Source organism: Rhinopithecus bieti, unplaced genomic scaffold, assembly GCF_001698545.2.
Source record: "Rhinopithecus bieti isolate Rb0 unplaced genomic scaffold, ASM169854v2 scaffold_18354, whole genome shotgun sequence".
Classification (NCBI taxonomy): Eukaryota; Metazoa; Chordata; class Mammalia; order Primates; family Cercopithecidae; genus Rhinopithecus; species Rhinopithecus bieti.
The window spans coordinates 2059065-2071461 of record NW_016809835.1 but is presented as its reverse complement, the minus strand read 5'-3'; the positions used below and the strand labels follow the sequence as shown (position 1 = coordinate 2071461).

The 12397-nt window shown below is 42.4% G+C and overlaps 1 long non-coding RNA gene across 1 annotated transcript in view; it reads right to left on the bottom strand.

Annotated features, from left to right (window-relative positions):
* The window catches only part of LOC108541136 (uncharacterized), a 23489-nt gene that overhangs the window by 4858 nt on the left and 6234 nt on the right, over positions 1–12397 (bottom strand). The window contains exon 2 of the long non-coding RNA XR_001888872.1: positions 1323–1437. This is a non-coding gene — a long non-coding RNA (uncharacterized LOC108541136). The remainder of the gene's footprint in view (positions 1–1322; positions 1438–12397) is intronic.

Here is a 12397-nt window from a genome sequence, read left to right as displayed (position 1 = left end):
AAAAAAAAAAAAAAAAAACTTTGTAATAATATACTACCAATTCTTCCCTCCCACATTTTGTGCTGTGATTTTATTTTCATGTGGTATAAACCTCATAATACAAGTCACAACCTTTTCTTTAGGGAGCAAGAAATATTTTATAACAATGAAAAATAAGAAAAAATGCCTTTTATAGTTATCTTCATTTTTACCATTTCTGGAGTTCTTAATTTCTTTGTGTGACTCTAAGTTCCTGAATGGTCTCATATTCTTATGCTTACAGAACTTCTTTGTAATACAATTCTGGCAATGCATTATTTTCTTTTTTCTGAAAAAGTTTTTACTTCATCTTCACCTATTGAAAGTATTTTCTCTGGGTAAAAAATCCTGGCCTAACAGCTTTTTAAAAAAATTCCTTAAGATGTCACACCTTTGTCTTCTGGTTCACATCATTTCTACTCTGCTATATTTCTTATCACTGCTCCTCATCTGTAAAGTGTATTTTTTCTCTGGCCGTCCTCAATATTTTATCTTTACCTTTGATTTTCAGCAGTTTTGATATAAGAAGTCATGTGTGTGTGTATGTGTGTGTGTCTGTGTGTGTGTGCACGTGCACGCTTGGAGTTCTCTGAGCTTCCATTTGATGTTGCCCCACAGATCTTGGATGTTGTGTTCTTTTTACTCTTCACTCCTTTCTTATTTCTATTTCAGTATGGATAGTTCTTATTGCTCTATCTTCAAGTTCATGGAGTCACCATAACTGTGGTGATTCTACTAATAAGCCTGTCTACTAATAACTTTCTCTCTATTAGCACCAACATTGGGATCATCTCTGAAACTTGTTCTGTTGATTGCTTCACGTATTGACTATCATTTGGTTTTTTTCCTCTCCTTTTTGTGTCCTTAGAACTTTTTTATTGACTGCCAGACATTGTGCATAGAATAGTAGAGACTGTGTTACATAGTATCTGTGTTGAACAGATTCTAAAATAGCCCACAATTATCCCCAATTCCTGGTATTCACACCTCTGTGTTATCCCCCTGCCTAAGGGAGGGCAGAACCTATAACTTGCTTCTAACCAGCAGAATATAGGAAAGGAGATGGGATGTCACTTTGGCAGTTAGACTCTATAATAACTTCCATCTTGCTAAAGCAGACTCTCTTTATTACCTTCTCAGCTTGCTTGTTTTGATGAACAAGTGACCACTGGGAGGCCCACATAGACAGGAACTGAGGGCGGCCTCCAGCCAACAGTCAGTAAAAAAAGTGGGGCCCACAGTCCAACAGGCACAGGAAACTGAATCCTGCCAACAACCATGTGAGCTTAGAGGTGGATCCTTACCATTCAGCTTTCAGATGAGACCTCAGCCCTGGTTGACACATTGATTGCAGCCTCAGGAAAGACCTTGAAGCACCGCTCCCAATTAAGTCCTGCCTGGATCCCTGACCCACAGAAACTGCGAGATAATAAATGTGTGTTGTTTAAACTGCTGAGTTTGTGATAACATTGTTATGCAGTGATAGATATTAATTAACATAGTTTTTACATCTAAATATGGGTGAGACTTCTCTTCTGTTAGGTCATCAGTGTAGGAGACTTGAGGATTTAAAGAATATTTTTGCCAGGATTCTATCACCAGAGATTCTGATTTGATTAGTTGGAGCTGTGGCCTAGATATTAGAATTTTTCACAATGACAGATGATTCTAATGTGCAGCAAAGTTTAAGAAGCACCATAAAGACAGTTTTTCATGTTTTCCTTCTGTTTCAACTGTCGCTTTTTTATATTCCCAGGTTCTCTTCTATAAATCACTTTGTCTCAATACTGACTCTTTGGCCTGTCTGGGCATGCCCAGTCATTCCTTCCCTTATGCACACCCACAATTTAGTACTTGGTTCTAGCCATATAGCATTGACAAGCCCAGATATTTGTAGGATGTCTATGGACAGTGACACTCAGAAAAGGGATAATAAGTCTGTGTCCCATGTCCCTGCACCCAGTGGTACTCAGCTGGGGAGGTGTAGGATGGCAGCATCTGTCAAGAGAGAAAGAGGAGTTGGAAATTTGGGATGAGGTGGAGCACTTTTGGCCCGTGAGTGACACATCCTAGCACAGTTTAAGAAGTTTCAAGAACCCATCAAATATTCTAGAGTATACCAATAATAGAGAAAGAGCAACCATCAGAAGGACATATAGTAAATGCTGGGTCTGAAAAATCCTGGAGGAACAATGACCTTGCTCCTTCCCGTGATAATTCACTCCATCATGATTGTTACTTCCTTAGTGCCAAGAATACTAATACTAATGCCTTAGTATTTAAGGGCATATGTTTGTGCATATCTGGGTGCAGTATATAGAAATATCAAATTGTTTGGTTATTTTTACTAGTTAGGCTGGCTGGTAGCTGGCTTATCCTGACTAGTAAGTGTGTTTCTTATTTGTGTTCACGGTAAGTCATGCAGGATGCTGGACAGAAATCTGCTGAGAGTGATATGATTATGATGTTAATGGTTTGAGACCTTGAAGCCCCCAAACCACAAGGGCATAATAACCTGACTTGGAGGAGAAAATCCTGCCCTGGCTGGAAGCCAAGGGGACAGCTGACAAGGAACACAGCCTCAGCTTGCATGTTTGTCACTGGCTTCCTGCTCTGCTCCATGGCATCCTGCTCTGCTGACCACCCACTCTAGAAGACCAGCCTCACTGCCCATCTCCAGACACTGCTACTGACTGTGAGTGATCATTGTCTCCTCTCCCCAACCCTAACTGCTAAGCTGTGCCACAGGTTAGGCATTGATTTATGGCTTGTTTGCTGTTAAAACTAGCCCACATAAAAAGGAAAGCAATTTAAATAGTACCTTGCTGTGAGAGTTTTTATCCTTTCTTAACAGTTCTCTTGGACAAAAGAACTGTGAGATTAAGGCAGCACCATACCTCACTCCCCACAGAGCTAAATTGCTCTGTGCCCTACCCAAAGGGCCATCTATCAGAGGGCATAAAGCATAGTGGTTGGGAACATGCACTTTGACATTAATAGAATAAGGTTCCCAGCTCTGCCATTTACTACCATTTACTAGCTTTATGACTCTCAGGCAAGATGCTTAACCCCCTTAGGCCTCTGCATTCTCATCTGCTCAGCACAGTATCTGGCACGTTAGTTGCTCAATAAGTAGGAGCTGTTATCATTGTTATTTAGACTTTTTCACCCAGAGGTGTAATCTGTCCAGACACCCTATCACAAACTGGGGTGTAGTTCACCCAGATTAGAAAATTATTACCTCTATCCCCATCCCTTCCTTCAGCATAGAGATCAATCCCTGGGTAGTGACTTCACTCATACTTAGTTACCCATCCACATATTTCTATATATGGAAGTCAAAATGCCCATTTGTTCTTAACAAGTGCTTCTTACACATGCAAAGCATAATGCCAAGTACTGGAGGAAATAAAAAACACGTAAGACTTATGAGCTTGGAATTGGATCCTTGAGCTTGGAATTGGATCCTTCTCCATTTAAGCTTTCAGATGAGACCTCAGTCCTGACTGACATATTAATTGTAGCCTTATGAGAGACCTTGATGTGTAGCCCCCAATTAGATCGTGCCTGGGTTCCTGACCCACAGAAACAGTAAGGTAATAAATGTGCATTGTTTAAGTCACTGAGTTTGTGGTGACATTGTTACTAGAAGCAACTGCTTCTAAGAGCTTACAATCTCTTTATGGAAACATGACATGTCTACTACATGTTAGCCAACAGTAGGAAGTACCATTTAATAAGTGGTACAAAAATGTTTAATTCCCAAAGTGATCTATGGTTAATCTACATGTGGAATTATTACTACTTAATGATAACTAATAAACTCTAAAATACAGTATTGAGGCCTTAATTGCAAATGTTTAAATTCAGATGTTAATTGTTCAAAAAAAATTAACTTTATAGCAGGCAGGTATTGTGCTAACTTTAGTCATCTATTAAACACACAAAAGAAACAGATGTATAGATGTATAAGGTAAGACTGAAAAAATCTATATCTGTGCAAATTTTACTATTGTCATAATGTTAACTTTTGCTATCCACAATCTAGAGCAGGTTATAGTTTTGATTCATTTTGACTCATCAACCTTTCTTTTGACTACCTGTAGCCTAAGTGGAGTCTGAGTCATGGTCATTGAGAAATGATGAGGAAAGAAGACCTCTGATTCTTGGCAGCTTAGCCTCGATATGGGCAAAGCAAAATATCACCATAAAGGTTTTTCTGGCTTCCCATAATCCTCTGCTAACTGTATTATGGAACTGATGGTAATTACTTCAAAGTCCCTGGTGATTCTTGTGTCTTTGGTGCTCTTCATTGTCAATTCACCTCAGTCAACCAGCTGTCTCACAGACTTGCCTTTTGTACCGAACCTTTAATGAAATTGGCATTTGTGTCAATAAACTTTAAGCCCATCTTGCTGAGATAATTATCTGGGTCACTCAAATTTCAGCCACTTCAAATAATTACAGCTTTTAGCCTTGAATATAAGGTGATGATTAAAGGAGAAGGAATCAAGGGTCCCTGTGCCCAAGTCAATTAGATGAAAACGCTGGCAGGTCTCGACTCAGGCCTCTGATTTGAATGCATAAGCCTCTGGGCTATGTCAGGGCCTCACAGAGAATAAGTCACTCAAAAATACACATTTGTTTGGCTGAACCATGATCTAATTGTAGACACAACAATTTCACCATATTAGCTGTTAAGGGGAAAAGCCATCTCATGAACATTAGGACTGCTTTGTGGTACAATGGCACTGAGGACAAACAAACAGAGTATTGTTCCATTTTCCATAAGAAGAACCAAGAGTATAGCAAAAATCTCTGTAGAGATTTTAAAGCTATCCACATCCAGGGGCTAAAGATGAATTTTATAGTCTCACTAGATTTCTTTTCCACGACTTACTAAAACTTCAAGAGACTGCCTTTGTCATTTCATGGTCCTTATATATACAATGTAACAAAATTCCCTAATTTCAAAAGACATATTCTCATTTTGGTCAAAAGCTTGAAATGTTCAGGAAAAAAAAAAGAAAATCTTTGGAGACCAGGAAATTGTGACACCTAAATCTCTTTCCTTCCATAGACTAGAAAGACAAAGCCCTTTATTAATCACCCCCACCCCCATCTCCATCTCCACCTGTCAACTTTTAAAACTGGAGACTAATGGCAGACAGCCTTCTCCTGCAGATTGTAATTGCCTTTCCAACAGAGAAGCTATCTCCAAAGCAACCAAGATATGAGCTATGAATTCAAGCTGAGACTCGATGTAAATTGCTTGCAGTGAAATTGAAATTTCCAAAAGAAAGCTGTACTGATTTAGTCTATTAAATGCATTCCTATCTCAAATCCAGGGATGTGCTCTAGCAGCTAGGAAACTGTCCATACTTTGTACATTGTACATGGAGATAAGACCCAAGTGCTTTATAATCTGGTCTTAAATTTAAAAAGAAATGCTGCCATTATTGATCATACAATTCAATAATCATTGTTCATTATCTAAAGCAGTCTGACTGTCCACAGCTGCCCACATTAGTCCCAAAGTGAAAAAATGGTGTTTTACACACCCGCACTTCACATTGGCTTTCTTATTTTCCACATTAGCTTTCTCATGCTTTGTGCAAGGTAGTTTTGATCTTTGGCATGTTTTGACTACTTAGTATCAAATATTCCTATATGTTTTCCCAATTTGTTTTTTTTTTTAATATTTCTTCCATAAATCCGTCTATCCCCAAAACAGGATCTAGGGTCAGATAATGTTCTATTGCACTAAGCAACATTATTGTCCAATCATAATAATAAACAATTTGCCTAGGAAACCCTGCATAGGGCACGAGATATGTGAATCCTTGGGAGCACAAAATTTGGTGAGCACTTGACATAAACCGTTGAACTACAAACACTTCAGGCTACCTCCATCAGCCATTCACAGCCCTGCCCTCTCCTAAGTCCACCTTACTTCCCCTACTTCCACATCCCCTACACACTCAATAACTCTAGGTTCCCTCAACCTTTGCTTATGAAAATCATAGAATGGGGAATAAACATCAGGGACTCACTCTGTAGCATTCCCTGGCCTTCATTGTCCCCTTTTGCCCTTACAACAGGACCCTGATTTTAGGAGGTCCCATGGCTGCTTGGAATAGACTGTATGTCCCAGCCTTCATTATAGTTAGGATGACCTATGACAGGTTCATGCCAATGGCATATAGACAGAAGTTTATTTTAGCAATGTTTGGGAAAATCCATTACAACTTAGCTGGCCTGGGCTCTTAACCTCCTTTCTTATTTGTCCCTTCCTCCATCCTGCTGTCTGGTAGGTATGAACGCTAGAGTTCCAGCCACCCTCTTGGTGCAAGAAATTGAGAGCCATTCCCTAGGTATGGTGGAGAACTCTAGGAAACAGCCACCATACGGGCCCTGGATTGTCCTCTTCCAGATTTTAATGTGAGAGGGACATTGTATTAGTCAGGTTTCTCTAGAGGGACAGAACTAATAGGATATATATCAGCTGATTAGATGGTGCCCACCAGATTAAGGGTGGGTCTGCCTTCCCCAGCCCACTGACTCAAATGTTCATCTCTTTCAGCAACACCCTCACAGACTCACCCAGGATCAATACTTTTATCCTTCAATCCAATCATGTTGACACTCAGTATTAAGTATCACAAGTCAACCTTGTCAACCTGAACCCACACACATCTCCTGAGATCATACAAAATCTTCAAATAAAGATGATAATAAGGTCATTATTACGCCTCACATAACACAACTATTCTTCGTACAACTGGAAATGCACCAATCCCCAACCCAAATATCATTACATAAAGTTAATAATACTTAAATGCTGATATGAAGTCAATAAATTTTATGTCACATGATAAAGGAGAAGGAAATAAAATGAAGATGTTTTCTTAGTACAAGTGCATAAATGCACAAACATGTTTTAACAAAAGAAGGAGGAAATATTTGTGACAATTACAGTCCTCATTTCTGCAGCTGGTCACACGTGGTTGTAGCTCATATTGATGACTCTCTTCTTCTACTCCCCATTCTGTATACCCTTTGCCTTCAGCAAGCACCTCAGTAGGTCATGGTTTTTTTTCTTGGTGGAGTGACCCAAACCTTCAATCCTGAGGGGTCTGGACCATTTGTAGTCCTGCCTGGATTGGGCTGTTGTAGTTTCCCTTTGACCTTAATCACAGGGCATGGTAATACTAAGAGACACCCTAATGGATCTCCTGTATTCCATGCATACTATTCCTTACCTCCATTGTGGAGTAGTAGACTGATTTCATCTTGATAGTCCAGGTCAGCTACCCTAGCCAACACTGTAACTCCCTTCTCAGCCTGTTGACTTAAAGGTAGAAGGAACCCAAAGTATCCAGGTGGCAATCTTAACTTCCAGTTTAATGGAATGGTTGTGTCTCCTGGTGATGGCATTCCTCCCTCTGGAACTAAGACCTCTAGGTCAGCAGAACATAATGCAGCAGGAACAGAAAGCAAGAATTTTGCTAATGCATCACTAGGGGTGATGATGAGTGGTGCCACTTCCACTTCCACCCCTTGATTCCTGGACCTGTGAATCCTGGCTATGGGAGAAAGGGTATCATATATTGGATGCTGATTCAGAGCATACACGGCCTTCTGGACAACTCTGCCCGAGCCCTGCAAAGTACTGTCACCTAGTTGGCGTTGTAATTGTGACTCCAAAAGGCCATTCCACCATTCTATCAATCCAGGTGCTTCAGTGATGGGGACNAATGTTCTATTGCACTAAGCAACATTATTGTCCAATCATAATAATAAACAATTTGCCTAGGAAACCCTGCATAGGGCACGAGATATGTGAATCCTTGGGAGCACAAAATTTGGTGAGCACTTGACATAAACCGTTGAACTACAAACACTTCAGGCTACCTCCATCAGCCATTCACAGCCCTGCCCTCTCCTAAGTCCACCTTACTTCCCCTACTTCCACATCCCCTACACACTCAATAACTCTAGGTTCCCTCAACCTTTGCTTATGAAAATCATAGAATGGGGGAATAAACATCAGGGACTCACTCTGTAGCATTCCCTGGCCTTCATTGTCCCCTTTTGCCCTTACAACAGGACCCTGATTTTTAGGAGGTCCCATGGCTGCTTGGAATAGACTGTATGTCCCAGCCTTCATTATAGTTAGGATGACCTATGACAGGTTCATGCCAATGGCATATAGACAGAAGTTTATTTTAGCAATGTTTGGGAAAATCCATTACAACTTAGCTGGCCTGGGCTCTTAACCTCCTTTCTTATTTGTCCCTTCCTCCATCCTGCTGTCTGGTAGGTATGAACGCTAGAGTTCCAGCCACCCTCTTGGTGCAAGAAATTGAGAGCCATTCCCTAGGTATGGTGGAGAACTCTAGGAAACAGCCACCATACGGGCCCTGGATTGTCCTCTTCCAGATTTTAATGTGAGAGGGACATTGTATTAGTCAGGTTTCTCTAGAGGGACAGAACTAATAGGATATATATCAGCTGATTAGATGGTGCCCACCAGATTAAGGGTGGGTCTGCCTTCCCCAGCCCACTGACTCAAATGTTCATCTCTTTCAGCAACACCCTCACAGACTCACCCAGGATCAATACTTTTTATCCTTCAATCCAATCATGTTGACACTCAGTATTAAGTATCACAAGTCAACCTTGTCAACCTGAACCCACACACATCTCCTGAGATCATACAAAAATCTTCAAATAAAGATGATAATAAGGTCATTATTACGCCTCACATAACACAACTATTCTTCGTACAACTGGAAATGCACCAATCCCCAACCCAAATATCATTACATAAAGTTAATAATACTTAAATGCTGATATGAAGTCAATAAATTTTATGTCACATGATAAAGGAGAAGGAAATAAAATGAAGATGTTTTCTTAGTACAAGTGCATAAATGCACAAACATGTTTTTAACAAAAGAAGGAGGAAATATTTGTGACAATTACAGTCCTCATTTCTGCAGCTGGTCACACGTGGTTGTAGCTCATATTGATGACTCTCTTCTTCTACTCCCCATTCTGTATACCCTTTGCCTTCAGCAAGCACCTCAGTAGGTCATGGTTTTTTTTCTTGGTGGAGTGACCCAAACCTTCAATCCTGAGGGGTCTGGACCATTTGTAGTCCTGCCTGGATTGGGCTGTTGTAGTTTCCCTTTGACCTTAATCACAGGGCATGGTAATACTAAGAGACACCCTAATGGATCTCCTGTATTCCATGCATACTATTCCTTACCTCCATTGTGGAGTAGTAGACTGATTTCATCTTGATAGTCCAGGTCAGCTACCCTAGCCAACACTGTAACTCCCTTCTCAGCCTGTTGACTTAAAGGTAGAAGGAACCCAAAGTATCCAGGTGGCAATCTTAACTTCCAGTTTAATGGAATGGTTGTGTCTCCTGGTGATGGCATTCCTCCCTCTGGAACTAAGACCTCTAGGTCAGCAGAACATAATGCAGCAGGAACAGAAAGCAAGAATTTTGCTAATGCATCACTAGGGGTGATGATGAGTGGTGCCACTTCCACTTCCACCCCTTGATTCCTGGACCTGTGAATCCTGGCTATGGGAGAAAGGGTATCATATATTGGATGCTGATTCAGAGCATACACGGCCTTCTGGACAACTCTGCCCGAGCCCTGCAAAGTACTGTCACCTAGTTGGCGTTGTAATTGTGACTCCAAAAGGCCATTCCACCATTCTATCAATCCAGGTGCTTCAGTGATGGGGGACATGGTAAGACCAGTGAAGTTCATAAGCACAAGCTCACTGCCACACTTTTTTAGCCATAAAGTGAGTGCCTTGGTCAGAGGCAATGCTGTGTGGAATACCACAACAGTGGATAAGGCATTCGTGTGTACACAGATGTTAGTCTTGGCAGAAGCATTGCGTGCAAGGTAGGCAAGCCCATATCCAGAGTAAGTGTCTACTCCAGTGAGGACAAACCTCTGCCCTTTCCATGATGGAAGAGGTCCAATATAATCAACCTGCCACCAGGCAGCTAGCTGATCACCCCAAGGAATGGTGCCATGTCAAGGGTTCAGTGTTGGTCTCTGCTGCTGGCAAATTGGGCACTCAGCAGTGGCCGTAGCCCGGTCAGCCTTGGTGAGTGGAATTCCATGTTGCTGAGCCCATGTGTAACCTCCATCCCTGACACCATGGCCACTTTGTTCATGGGCTCATTGGGCAATGACAAGGATGGCTGGGGAAGGAGGCTGAGTGGTGTCCACAGAATAAGTCATCCTCTCCATTTGATTATTAAAATCCTCCTCTGCTGAGGTCAGCCTTTGTTGAGCACTCACATGGGATACAAATATCAGCATGGTTTTTGATTACTCAGAGGTCAATCCACATACCTCTTCCCCAAATTTCTTTGTCACCAATTTTCCAATCATGCTTCTTCCAAGTCCCTGAACATCGAGCCAAACCACTGGCTACAGCCCGTGAATCAGTATATAATCACACATCTGGCCATTTCTCCTTCCATGCAAAGTGCACAACCAGGTACACTGCTTGAAGTTCTGCCCACTGGGAAGATTTCCCTTCCCTGCTGTCCTTCAGGGATGTCCTAGAAAGAAACTGTAGTGCTGCAGCTGTCCACTTTTGGGGCGGTGCCTGCATGTTGTGCAGAACCATCTGTGAACCAGGCCCTAGTCTTCTCTTCCTCTGTCAACTGATCATAGGGAACTCCCCATGAAGCCATCAGTGCAGGCTGGGGAAAAGAAGGCAGAGTGGCAGGAGTGGAGACCATGGGCATTTGAGCCACTTCCTCATGTAACTTACTTGTGTCTTCAGGACCTGCTTGAGCCTAATCGCACATATATCACTTCCATTTGATGATGGAATGCTGCTGTGCGTGACCCACTTTATGGCTAGATGGGTCAGAAAGCATCCAGTTTATGATGGGCAGTTCAGGTCACATGGTAACTTGATGACCCATAGTCAAACATTCAGTTTCCATCCAAGCCCAGTAACAGGCCAACAGCTATCTCTCAAAAAAACAGTTGTTATCTGCAGAAGATGGCAGGGCCTTGCTCCAAAATCCTAGAGACCTCCACTGTGATTCACCTATGGGGGCCTGCCAAAGGCTTTAAATAGCATTCTTTTTTTTTTTTTTTTTTGAGACGGAGTCTCGCTCTGTCGCCCAGGCTGGAGTGCAGTGGCCGGATCTCGGCTCACTGCAAGCTCCGCCTCCCGGGTTTACGCCATTCTCCTGCCTCAGCCTCCCGAGTAGCTGGGACTACAGGTGCCCGCCACCTCGCCCGGCTAGTTTTGTATTTTTTAGTAGAGACAGGGTTTCACCGTGTTAGCCAGGATGGTCTCGATCTCCTGACCTCGTGATCCGCCAGTCTTGGCCTCCCAAAGTGCTGGGATTACAGGCTTGAGCCACCGCGCCTGGCCTAAATAGCATTCTTATCTGCCACTGACACCTCAAGCACCATTGGATCTGCTGGGCCCTGTGGCCCAAATGGCAGAGCAGCTTGCACAGCAGCGTGAACCTGTTGAGGAGCCTTCTCCTGTTCTGGATCACACTCAAAGCTGGCAGGCTTTCGGGTCTCTTGATAAGTGGGCCAGAGTAACATACCCAAATGAAGAATGTTGCCTCCAAAATCCAAATAGGCCCACTAGGTGTTGTGCCTCTTTCTTGGTTGTAGGAGGGGCCAAATGCAGCAATTTATCCTTCACCTTAGAAGGAATATCTTGACAGGTCCCACACCACTGGGCCCCTAGAAATTTTAATGGAGTAGAAGTTCCCTGAATTTTAGTCGGATTTATTTCCCATCCTCTGGCATGCAAAGGTCTCACCAATAAGCCCAGTGTGTTTGCTACTTCTTGCTCACTAGATCCAATCAGCATAATATCATCAATGTAATGGACCAGTGTGATATCAAAATGAAAGTGAAAAGCGGTCAAGTTCTCTCCAAATACGATTACGACACAAAGTTGGAGAGTTGATGTACCCCTGAAGTAGGGCATTAAAGGTATATTTCTGGCCTTGCCAGCTGAGGGCAAATTGCTTCTGGTGGGCCTTATGGACAGGAATGGAGAAAAGGCATTTACCAAGTCAATAGCTGCATACCAGGTACCAGGAGATGTGTTAATTTGCTCAAGCAATGAAACCGCATGTGGTGCAGTAGCTGCAACTGGAGTCAACACTTGGCTAAGCTTATGATAATCCACTGTCATTCTCCAAGATCCATCTGTCTTCTGCATAGACCAAATGAGAGAGTTGAACGGGGATGTGGTGGGAAGCACCACCCCTGCATCTTTCAAGTCCTTGATGGTGGCACGAATCTCCACAGTCCCTCTAGAGATGCGATATTGTTTTGGTTCACTATTTTCT